This window comes from Ursus americanus, chromosome 34 (genome assembly GCF_024610735.1).
Source record: "Ursus americanus isolate L20-20 chromosome 34, mUrsAme1.1.p, whole genome shotgun sequence".
NCBI lineage: Eukaryota > Metazoa > Chordata > Mammalia > Carnivora > Ursidae > Ursus > Ursus americanus.
The window spans coordinates 26,395,015-26,406,977 of record NC_142160.1 but is presented as its reverse complement, the minus strand read 5'-3'; positions in this window follow the sequence as shown (position 1 = coordinate 26,406,977).

Sequence of the window (11,963 nt, the reverse complement as noted above, 5' to 3'; positions counted from 1 at the left end):
CTAGCGAGAGAGGGAACACAAGCAGGGGGAGTGGGAGAGGAAGAAGCAGGCTCCCAGCGGAGGAGTCTGATGTGGGGCTCGATCCCATAACGCCGGGATCACGCCCTGAGCCGAAGGCAGACGCTTAACAACTGCGCCACCCAGGCGCCCCCAGGCCCAGTTATTTTTTAAAACTAGACTTATTTTGCAAGTAAATTAATGTTAATTTGAAAATCGTTGGTAAAAATGAGAGTGATTATAGAAAATGTGTTTCGGTAACACGCCTTTGGGGACGGCAGATTCTAGTTCTGTTCATCATAAGCTGAACGAGACTCTGATTTCTACACGTGTCCCTCCGTGCCCGGCAACAGTTCTCCAAACTAATATTTTTAAATTTTGTTTTCACTTTTCAGACTTGGAATCATTTGAGAACAAAAACTGCCCTTTTCCCTGAGGCCTTGCAAACTGAACATAAATGACTTGAGGTACACGTCAGAGAAATCTCCACAACAGCTCACGTACGGACCATCCTCATGCCCGTTGCTCTGTGGGCCACTAAAAACGGTCACCAGAGACATTTGACCTGCAAACCAGGAACATCGGTCAGATGGTGACTGCCCGCTCTCACTCTGAGGATGCTTCCAGACTGACATCCAGAAATCTCGACTGGCTACCCTCAGCCCTCAAAACTGGTTTATAACTTGATCCTATCATTATTTTCCTTTTGTTTCCATAGAAATGCCTCTTATTTATACCTGATTGTTTGAACCACAGGCCTGACTTTGAGAGCACACCCACATCATCAGCTCTTGAAATGAGTTTAATAGAATGAACCGAATCTATTGTCGGGACTAAGAGATGGAATCATCGACCAGTTCAACTTTTAACATGTGAAACTTCAGGGAAGTTTCCGAGGAGGGAACCGTAGGGGCCAATGGCAGGCTACTCCAAGATGGGCCACTCTGACATGAAGACTATTTGGAGTTAAAACGCAATCCAACCCAGCCAATTCAGGGAAACCTCTTTACCTCTCCCTCAACCCCCTAAAAAGAATTTAGACAGAGGACCTGCTCCAGGAAGAGAGCCATCACTGTGGAGAACTGCATTAGGGCGTGAACTAGCTGTGATAGACAGGAGGAAGCTAGCAAGCCGCTTTGATCAGGGTCCTGTCTCTGTCCCATTGTTTCTGAGTGGCCCAGCCAATATTTGTTTACCAAACATTTACTCTTTTTCATTTTCCTGTAAATTGCACTCCTTTCCTCGGAATTTCAAGACCCCCACCTCCTTCTCCTTAGTTCAGGATGATATATGTGCCTCATTTTGCCTGACTCTCTTTGATTTCCATGTCTGTGTGGATTCCTCATACATCCGCTGTAAAATTTGATTTTTTCCTAGTAATCAGTCTTAACCCCCAATTGGATTCTTAATCTGGCTAGAAGGACCTTGGCGGGGACAGGAATTCTTGCCCCCAACAGGAATAACTTTCTCACTGTGGGATTCAGCATCATCAAATTCCATGGCCTGCTACCATTACAATGGTTTTGCCCTCAAGTTAAAAGAATCTCGAGTGTCAGAGTGGTACCTGCCTAACCCGCATCAGTCAGGGTCCAGGTGGGGACATCAATGGACAGGCAGAGTCATGGGCAAAATTCATAAGAATACCCAAGAGAATCATGGAGCAGCCCTGCATACAAAGTGGAGGAAGTGGTGGTGGAGTCTGTGATGGTCTGGCCCTGGGGATCCTGAGGGGAGGTTGGGGAAGTAGTCATTCTCTCCACGAAGTGAGTTCTGTTGACAATGGAAAGGGGCAGAGGGAGGATGCTGGGCAAAGAAAAGCAAAGGACTGCAAGAGTTTTTGTACTTCTTTTTTATGGCTATGCCAGGATGGACAACTATTCAAAAGGATGAGTTCCCACCTGGGCTCCTGAAATGTTGAAGCCATAGTAGGAATAGAATGACCCAAATCTGAAGAACGTAAGGACCACGCAGCTCCCTGCCCCATCCTGGGAAAGGCCAAGGGGGGCATCCAAGGGGGGCTTTGGGGTCTTGAGTACGTGAACTTGGGTGAGGCTGGAACTGTCAGACAAAGTCCCACTGATGAAGGATAGTTGGCAGGCAGGCAGGGACAAGCCCCCCCCCCCACCCCCTGCCCTAAGAGGAAACCATCCTTAAAAGGATTTTACACCACCCTGGAAGGAGCCCTCCACCCTTTCCCATGTGATAGATAGGTGACAGTAATCTGATTGGGTGACAAGCACATGGAGGGTTAATCAGAAAAAACAGCCCACCAACAAGCCCATAAAACCCCCGAGACTTAGAAACTCAACACAGCTTCCCTCCTGCGGCCACAGTGAGACTCAGATGGCACAAGGTCCTGGGAGCCACAAAGACGAGGCTCTTGGGATCTTTGTCTTGGTGTTGCAGGGAAGGGCACTGGGGAGCAGGCTCCTCATCCCCTCTGGGCAGCGCTGCCCTTGATACAAAGCCCGCCCCTGGGCTGCCCTGTGGTGCCTGACGTCTCCATGTGGACAGGAGCGTCCCAGGGCCCGAGGCCTCTGTGGGCTGAGCTGGAGGCCACTGTGGGGGTTCTGCTTGGTTCAGAAATCCGGATTTCCCACCTTGGAAAAGGAATCAGAGCCGTGGGTGGGAATCCGGGCGGACAGTTTGCAGAGCGGGGTAGAATTACAGCTGCAGGATTCCCCGAACTGATGGAATGGATCGTCCCCACCATGTCCTGAGTCCCCGCGGGTCTAACTGAACCCCGAGGGGAGGAAAAATTCCTCTCTACCCTCAAGGTCTTCCAGCTGGACTAAGAACTAAATTGACATGAGACAGATGAACAGGAGAGAAAACCAAAGTTCTCTTCTGTGCGCACCGAGGCCCAGTAATGAGAGGGAGCCTACGGAGGTGACCGAGGGGGCAGTTTTTATACTTTTTAGACAGAGACCCACTGGATCTGGGAGGAATTGACAGGACCAGGAAAACCTAACTCCGGGAGCTTCACTCAGGAAGGAATTCTGCAGAGTGTGGGCTGGGAGGGAATGAGGAGCAAGGAGCAGGGCTGTTCACCCAGCCTTCTGGGCTCGGATTCTCCTGTCTCTGGTGACGAGAGTGTCTCTGTCTCCGGGTCCAGGGAGGCCACCTTCCACAGGGACAGTTCTTTCCTGCTCTCGGGGGACGGGGGGAGGGCCTGAGGGTCTTAGTGTCTCTTGAGCAACTTTATTTATCACAATCAGTATGCCAAAGAGGCAGCTTTCGGGGCAGCCGCCCCTGGCCCCTGCGCCCTCCTGCCGTGCCCTGGACAAGCCACCCCAGAGGGAAGGGCCGGCCTGGTTGCTCCCCCGTAACCGGCCGCTGCTGGCAGCCAGGCTGTACCCAGGGGGACGTGAGGACATCCGCGTCTGAGAGTGGAAGGCCTTCATGAAGAGTGAAACGACAGTTCCAGTCTGGAAGATGGAAACGCCCTGGGGATGGATGGCGGTGACGGTGCCCAGCGCCGTGTGTGCTCGCTGCCCCCGCGCCCTGCAGGGAGACGCGGCTCCAGGGAGCGGTCTCGTGCTAGGCCTCTCTTGCCACAGTTTCTTCAAAAGGAGGTAAAAATCCATAAACCTGAAACCTAGGAATAGCCAGGTGACAGAAAGCTTGCGGAGGAAGGCCCAGGAGTACCCGCTGCGTGTAGAGGCTTCCAGAAAGCACGGAGAGAGGGAAACAATAGATGGCTGCTTGGAAGAATTTGGTATTTGTTATTTCAAAAGAAGAATCTTAAAGGGGCTATCACAGGGAAAGGAGTTCAGAATTTTGTGTGGCTCTTTTCTCTTTTGTATGCTGTCCAGGTTTGTGTCCCAGTTTGGGTCCACGTAGGGAATGGCGCCATAGTCTTGTCAGAGCTCTGGGTTCTCGAGGACGCCATCAGGCCACACCGTGTACTAGGAGTGCGGTTATCTGACTCAGCATCTTCAGACGCTTGCTGAGCACCTGTTGTGGACACCAGCCCCGGGCTCACGACAGGGACACGGAGACAGGTGACCATGCATCCACTCACCGGGCTGGTCACGGGGCTCAGGTCAGCAGCCGCCTGAAGAATCGGCTCCTGGGGGCTATTTCCAGAGACTGCGCTGTGCTTTGGGCGACCTCCTGAGGCGAGGTCAGACTTTATCTTTGCAACCAGAGGTCATGCGCTGCCTTGCGGCTGGAGCCTCTAACCCCTCAGGCCTGGGGCTCAGAAGCTTCCAGACATGGGCCAGGGACGGAGGGCAGGGTGGAGGGAGGGCCAGGGAGGAGCCCCTGAAAGGGGATTTTAAGGGGGCAGTCAGCCCCCTCCCATGGGCTCCCCTGGAAATGTGCGTGTGGCAGAGTGGGAGATGCCCCAGGGGACAGCCGCTAATCTTCCAGAACCCCAGCCTCAGAGACTGGCTGGTGGCAACTATCGTTCACAGGCCCCAGTCTCTGCTCTGAAATGATGAAGAAGACTGGGCGCGGGGAAGACGGGCAGGAAAGAAGTTCCACAAGGATCTACAGCAGAGGTCCCCCGGGATGGGGCTCTGATGTGCCCTCAGCCTCGGGGCTGATGTTTGGTGAGGGGGCCTGGCCGGAGGCCCAAGGCTGTGACTCCAGCCTGTGGGGTTCCTGTCAGGGGCACAGAGCAGGATCTGAATTCAGTTCTTGGTGGATAATGTGCCTCGTGCCCTGAAATCAGAATTTTCCACCTAAGAGATAGTTACAGATGGTTTCCTTCAACCTCACTCTTTGGGGTGTGGAAACAAAGGGTTTAAGAGATTTAGACAAAATCTTTCTATCACATTATTAACAATTCAGGATCAGGCCATCTGCCCACACCTGGGGGCCCGTTATTTTTCTGTGCTAAGTATTTACATGAGAATGTAGTGTGTGTGTACATGTGTGTCACGAGTGTACACGTATATGTGTGTATTGTGGAAGTGTGTATGCATACGTGTGCGTGTGTCTAAGTGCATACGTGTATGTGCGTAAGTGTACGCGTGTCATCTGTGTGCGTGTGCGTGTATGAACAGTGTATGTGTGCCTATGTGTAACTGTCTGTGTGTATATACACAGACGTTGCTGTTGTTGTGTGTATATGTGTGTGTTGTGTATAAATGTGTGTACGTATGTGTGTGTTTCCGGAGATAACGGATTCTCTGGCCCTGAAGACCTGTTCTCTTGGCCCAGAGCCCTGACCTGACCGATGCATGACTGGGACATGACTGTGTTTCCCGCAGAGTGGGGTGAGGACTGTCGTCTCCCTCACAGACAGGGACGCTGCGTCTGTGCTGGAGTCAGCAAACCCAGGGCATTCCGGGCCAGGCCTCACTGGGGCTCGGACAACCCCCTTGGCTTTCGCAGCAATTTGATGCAATGGAAGTTTTATCCCTTTGCCTTTTTTTCTAGACATATTTTAATGTAACTGAAATCATGCAAAATGTACAATTGCATACACTGCTTTTTAAAAAACCTAACACTATGACCACTGACTTTCAATGGTATTAGAAGCTCTTTGGAAACATCAGTGCTAACAGCCCATATTTCAGGGTGTAGCCATGTCCCGATGCCCGTCCCTGTTCCCGACCCTGAGACACTGAAGCGTATTTCCCCATCATGAGTAAAGTTGGCATGAACATTTTTATGCACATTTTCTGTTTTTGTATTTTTGACTGAACATCGAACTCCTTTTTCTTTGGCTTCTGTCACAAGACAATTAAAATGCAAGGAGACAAACCTTTATTGCTGAGCACATCACATGTGTGTTGCTCTGGGTCTGGTTTTCTTTTTTCCTGGAGAAAACATTATTTTATTAGCTGTCGGACCAGTCTGGTAATACTTTATTTACTACAGTTTTCGCTAATAACACAGCTTTGAGAATATCACTATTTGAGCACGAACAGAATGAAAATTCAATCTTTCCACCATCATGAGAGATGAAAATCATGAGTTAATATATAGTTTTTGATAGTTTTGAAAACTTCCCGCTTCAAAGCTCAGCATTGGTAATGCCGTATAATTATTAAAGATTATTTTTAAATCAGGAATGTCTATCCAGTTTTTTTTTAAATTTATAATCTTAACATACAATGTTATGTTGGTTTCAGGTGTGTAACATAGTAATTGGACAACTCTATACGTTATACAGTGTTCACCACCGTAAGCGTACTTCGTCTGTGACCGCACAATGCTATCACAGTATTATCGACTGTATTTCCCATGCTGTCCTTCTGTCCCTGTGATTTATTTATTTTATAACTGGAAGTTTGTCCCCCTCAATCTCCTTCATCTACTTCGCCCATCCCCACACCCCCCTGTTCAGTGGCAACAACTAGTTTGTTTTCTATTTTAGGAGTCTATTCCTGTTTTTTCTTTGTTCTTTTGTTTTGTTTTTGAGATTCCACGTAAACATGAAATCATGCGGTATTTACCTTTCTCTGTCTGACTTAATTTGTCTAGCATAATATCTGTAGGTCCATTGATCTTGTCACAAATGACAAGATCTTACTCCTGTTTATAGCTAAGTAACTAAGATTCCATTGCATATATACACCAAACCATTCATCTATCATTGGACTTTTGGGCTGCTTCCATATCCTGGCGATTGTAAATAATGCTGCAAGACACATAGGGTGCATATAACTTTTCAAATTGGTGTTTTCATTCTCGTTGGGTAAATACTCATGGTGGAATGACTGGATTGTACGGTATTTCTATTTTTAACTTTTTGAGGAACATCCATACTGTTTTCCAGAGTGGTTCCACCAATTTCAATTCCACCCATAATGCTTGAGGGTTCCTTTTCTCCACATCCTCGCCAACACTTGTTTTTTCTTGTCTTTTCGATACTAGCCCTCTTGACAGGTATGAGGTGATATCTCATTGTGGTTTTGATTTGCATTTCCCTGATGAGGAGGGATGTGGAGCATATTTTTATGTGTTTGTTGGCCATCGGTATGTTTTCTTTGCAAAAATGTCTATTCAGGTCCTGTGTCCTTTTTTTATTCTGATTTTTTTGATGTTGCGTTCTATTAGTTCATTATATATTTTGAGTATTAACTCCTTACCAGATATGCAATCTGCAAAGGTCTTCTCCCCATCAGTAGGTTGCCTTTTCATTTTGTTTATGGTTCCCTGAGCTGTGCAAAAGCTTTTTACTTTGGTGTGGTCCCAGCAACTTATTTTTGCTTTTGTTTTTCTTGCCTGAGGAGACATATCCAGAAAATTGTTGCTAAGGCTGATATTCAAGAGATTACTGCCCTTGTGTTCTTTTAGAAGTTTTATGGTTTCACATGTCACGTTTGGGTCTTTCATCTGGAGTGTATTTTTGTATATGGTATAAGAAAATGGTCCAGTTTTGTTCTTCTGCATGTAGCTGTCCAGTTTTCTTGACACAATTTATTGAAGAGACTGTCTTTTCTCCATTGTATATCTTGCCTTCTTTGCCCCACATTAATCGACTGTGTTAGTGTAAATTTATTTCTATGCTTTCTATCTGATTTCACCGATCTATGTGACTATTTTTGTGCCAGTAAAGTATTACTGTCATTACTATACATTTGTAGCGTATCTTGAAATCTGGGATTGTGATGCCTCCGGCTTTGTTCTTTCTCAAGATTGCTTTGGCTATGTAGGGTCTTTTGTGGTTCCATATAAATTTTACAATTGTTTCCTTTAGTTCTGTGAAAAATATCATTGGCATTTTGATAGGGATTGCATGTCCAGATTGCTTTGGGTACTATGAACATTTTAACAATATTAATTCTTCAATGCATGAACATGGTGTACCCTTCCACTAGATTGTGTTGTCTTCAACTTCTTTCATCAGTGTCTTAATAGTTTTCAGAGTACAGGTCTTTCACCTCCTTGGTTAAATTTATTCCTTGATATTTCATTTTCTTTTTTGGTACAATTGTAAGTGGGATTGTTTTCTTAATTTCTTTTCTACTACTTCATTATTAGTGCACAGAAATGTCACAGATTTGTGTATATTAATTTTGTATCCTGTGACTTTACTGAATTTGTTTATTAGTTCCAATAGTTTTTGGGTGGGTTTTCTATATATAGTATCATGTCATTTGCAAATAGTGCAGTTTTATTTCTTCCTTACTGATTTGAATGCCTTCTATTTCTTTTTCTTATCTGATTGCTATGCCTAGGACTGCCAGTACAATGTTGCATAAAGTGGCAAGATTGGACATTTTTGTCTTGTTCCGCATCTTAGAGGAAAATCTTTCAGTACTTAAACATTGAGTGTGATGTTAGCTGTGGGTGTGTCATCTACGGCCTTTACTATGATGGGGTATGTTCCCTCTAAACCTACTTTATTGAGTTTTTTTTTTTTTTTACAAGTACAAGCTGTAGAATTTTGTGACATGTCAAGTTTTTTCATCTACCGACTTACCTTAAATGCTCATTGAGAGGCGCTGGGGGGGCTCAGTCGGTTAAGCATCGGCCTTTGGCTCAGGTCATGATCCCAGGGTCCTGGGATGGAGCCCCACATGGGGCTCCCTGCTCAGTGGGGAGCCTGCTTCTCCCTCTCTCTCTGTCACTCCCCCTGCTTGTGCTCTCCTGCTCTCTCTCTCCAATAAATAAATAAATAAATAAATAAATAAATAAATAAATAAAGTCTTTTAAAAATGCTTATTGAATTAACAAACTCATTAATCAGTTTCTTGTGGTCAATGTTCTTCTTTGTCTGGTTTGAGGGTCTGATTTCTGTGCAGGCTCCCCTCACTGAAGACATTGCCTCACTACGGCTCTGGGCTCTTCTCTGTGTGAGGCTCCCCTGCATCCCAGCTCAGGTTCCCACTTGTCCAACCTCCTCGCATCCCTGCCCCTGGGAGCCCCCTGTCCAGCCTTGCCCACCTTGGCACTAGGAAACTACTGGGGGGCCTTATCAGTCAACACAGGCTGTAAATAGTGAGGACCTCACTAAAAACTCTTTCATGTTGAGAACACTCAGCCCCAGGGAAGACATGCAAAACAGGTTATCTTGTGGAATGTTCTGATTTGTGGCTTTATCTAATTGCTTTCTCCTGGTGGCATTTAATTTATTCCTCCACAAAGCAGAGAAACGTGGAATAAAAGCTTGATTAGATTTTCATTCATCATTTTGGCAAGAACATTATCCTGAAGATAAGAAATAAAAATAAATTTTACTGTCTCTGCCCCCAAAGGCTGTAGCTTAAAGCTGCAATCCAAAGAAAAGCAGCTTTTCATTTTACTGCTGCCTGAATCCTGAGAGTCCTACTGTGTGCCAGTGGTTCCCACACTTTGGGATGTTCATAGAATAGTAAGATTTCTTGAAGAACATGGGGGACTGACACTTTGTTTTGCAAAGTAAGGCCACTTAGAAACAGCAAAAACTGCCCAACACTATCACCAGTCATTACAAAAAAAAAAAATTTAAACAATTTTTTATAATGCCAAAAAAAAATCCCAAAAAGAGGGAAAAAAAAGAAAAAAGGACAGAAAGAAAGTTTAAAAAAAATTAAGAAAGTTTTGAGTCTCAGAACAATGGACATTATTTCAATTGAGTAATTTAATCTTAGAAAAAAATCATCCATTAATCCTTATTTCTCAATTTTTCTAGAGTAATAACTAGTTCATTGTGGGCAATATGGCTTTAAAGTTATTGCTATTTTGATTGTCCAGAAGCATTTGCTGTGTTCTGTGTATAGAATTGGGGGGCAAGCCCCACAGGCCCCTTCCCATGAAATCTTTCTTGGCCCTGTGGATTCCATCCTCTGACACTGTAAAACTCACCCATGTTCCACAGGCAGGGTGTCACTTTGGGAAGCACCGTGATTCTGGCTGCTCTGGAAACATGGTCACAGATCTCAGCGTTAGGAGGAAAGCTGGAGTCACACACATGTGACCATGGTTTTGTCGTGAAACACAGGGGGAAGTGGTCTCTGCTCCAACAGACCCAGGGACAGAGAATGGGAAGAGCAGGTTTTAATTCATACGTGTGCTAACACTTGGACCTGAACTTCCCATCCCTGTCCTGCCTCCAGGTCAATATATAGAAACCCGGATTCCTCGTCCACAGTCACCATGTAAACATGTGTTAACACAGTTATGATGCTGCTTGCGGATTCCTTCGACTCCTGAAAAAGAGCACAAGGAAGACAGATGAGCGTGAGTCGGGGCATCCTAGATGCCCACAGCTTCCCAGGAGTTTCTGGCATTTGGAAAGATACTATGTTTCCCTACAAAGCTTGAATTTCTATTGAAAGCCAGGAGCTCAAGAATCTGATTTTGCAAGTTAAATACTGAACATTTGACTCTTGTATTTTCATTTCTCCTTTACTACTCCTGACCTTCCCAAGGCAATGGATGCTTCTGGATGAATCAAGGGTGGGTTGCATATAAAAAGGTCAATAAAAAATGAACATAAACCCTCCAAAAATATCAACCTCATCATAGTTGAATTTGAGGGGCTGGGAGGAGAGGGGAGTGGGGAATTAGTGTTTCATGGGGACAGAGTTCAGTTTGAGATGAGGAACATTCTGGAGATGAATGGTGGTGACAGTTGCACAGCAATGTGAACGCACTAAATGAAAATGGTTAAAACGGTCAATATTGTTATGTGTAATTTGCCATGGTGAAATGAAATTCAGCTTGCTTGCCAGTGAGCAGATGAGTGTGGGAAGCTGTCTCACCCCTTCCTGGAAAAAGAACAAGTTGGGCAAAATGGCAGTAGGTAGTCTCAGGAGGTCAGTGCTGACCCCTGGGAGACTACTGGGAGAGCAAGGCGTGTCCGGCTCCCTGGCTGTCGTGTGAGTGTGACCAGCTAGCCGGGAGCTTCTGCCACCCGCCTGTCTGGATCATGGGCTCTGAGCCGGCAGGCATGGAGTGGGCTGTGTATCTTATCTGCAGTGGCATATTCCCTGTCTGCCCCCTGCAAACGCTTGTGCACTGTGTGCACTGCCCCAGGGTGCCTGGAGGAGGGGGCTGTGGGGTCATGTTTCACCTGCATTCAACCAAAGCCCTGTGCTCCTGGGGTCGGGCTCTCCTCCCGATCATTGACAGCAAGCCCTGACCGTTCTAGCAACAGTATTTGGCACAGCCTGGATCGGATTTCTGCGCAACTGCTTGGATTCCTCTGAGCTCACCGAGCACTCCACTATGCAATTATGGGGCATCAAATGAGAACAGTTCCCCTTTGCAACAGGAGTGCACAAAACTCGGGTGGAGGGGAGTGGGGCGTAGGGAAGGAGTTCCCCAGCGAGGACGCAGGAACCCGAAGCTGAGCACACATGGCTGATGTGGAAAAAATGTCCTAACCCATTTGAGAGACTGTGGTATTTTCTTTTTTGTGTGTCTCAACCTTCATCCATGTTAGTGGCTGAGTAGGGTTAAAAGTTAAGTGAGTCCCCTGGAACTGAAGGATGAGCCTAAGGAGAAACTGTAAACATCCATTCCCCAGTTTTCAGCAACCCTCTGCATTTCTTTCCAGTTCTGGGACCTAATTAGCCCCTTTCAGATTCAACAATGATTATGACCCTGCCCTTGGGAATAATTATTGTCCACACTGCCCAGAACTACCATATCCCTTTATTCTTCTTAAAATAAGTCTGACTGGGAGCCACCCTGCTGAATCTAGTCTCTTGCATTCTTCAGGGAGCCTCTCCCCATGGCTGTGCAAGGGTCCTGAGGTCTTATGAACAGTCTGTGTTTGTGGCCCTTGGTCATCCCAGAATCTGTGACCTGCTCCCCTCCTTACTAAAGCTGTGCCTGAGAATCTTCCAGAGCCCACCTTCTCTAGACCAGCCTTGCACAGCATGAGTGCTACTGCCCTCAGCTTTTGAGAAACCCTGCCCCTTTCCCAGGGTTGGGACATTCTTCTCCCCTTTTCCTCACACTCCATAGGCAATGGACACTTCATTCCTTGATGACAGCAACCTTATGGGAGGTTTTCAGATTGGACCCTGAGATTAGGAAACCCTATCTTTTCTCTTCAAAGCTTGGCCCTCAGGAAC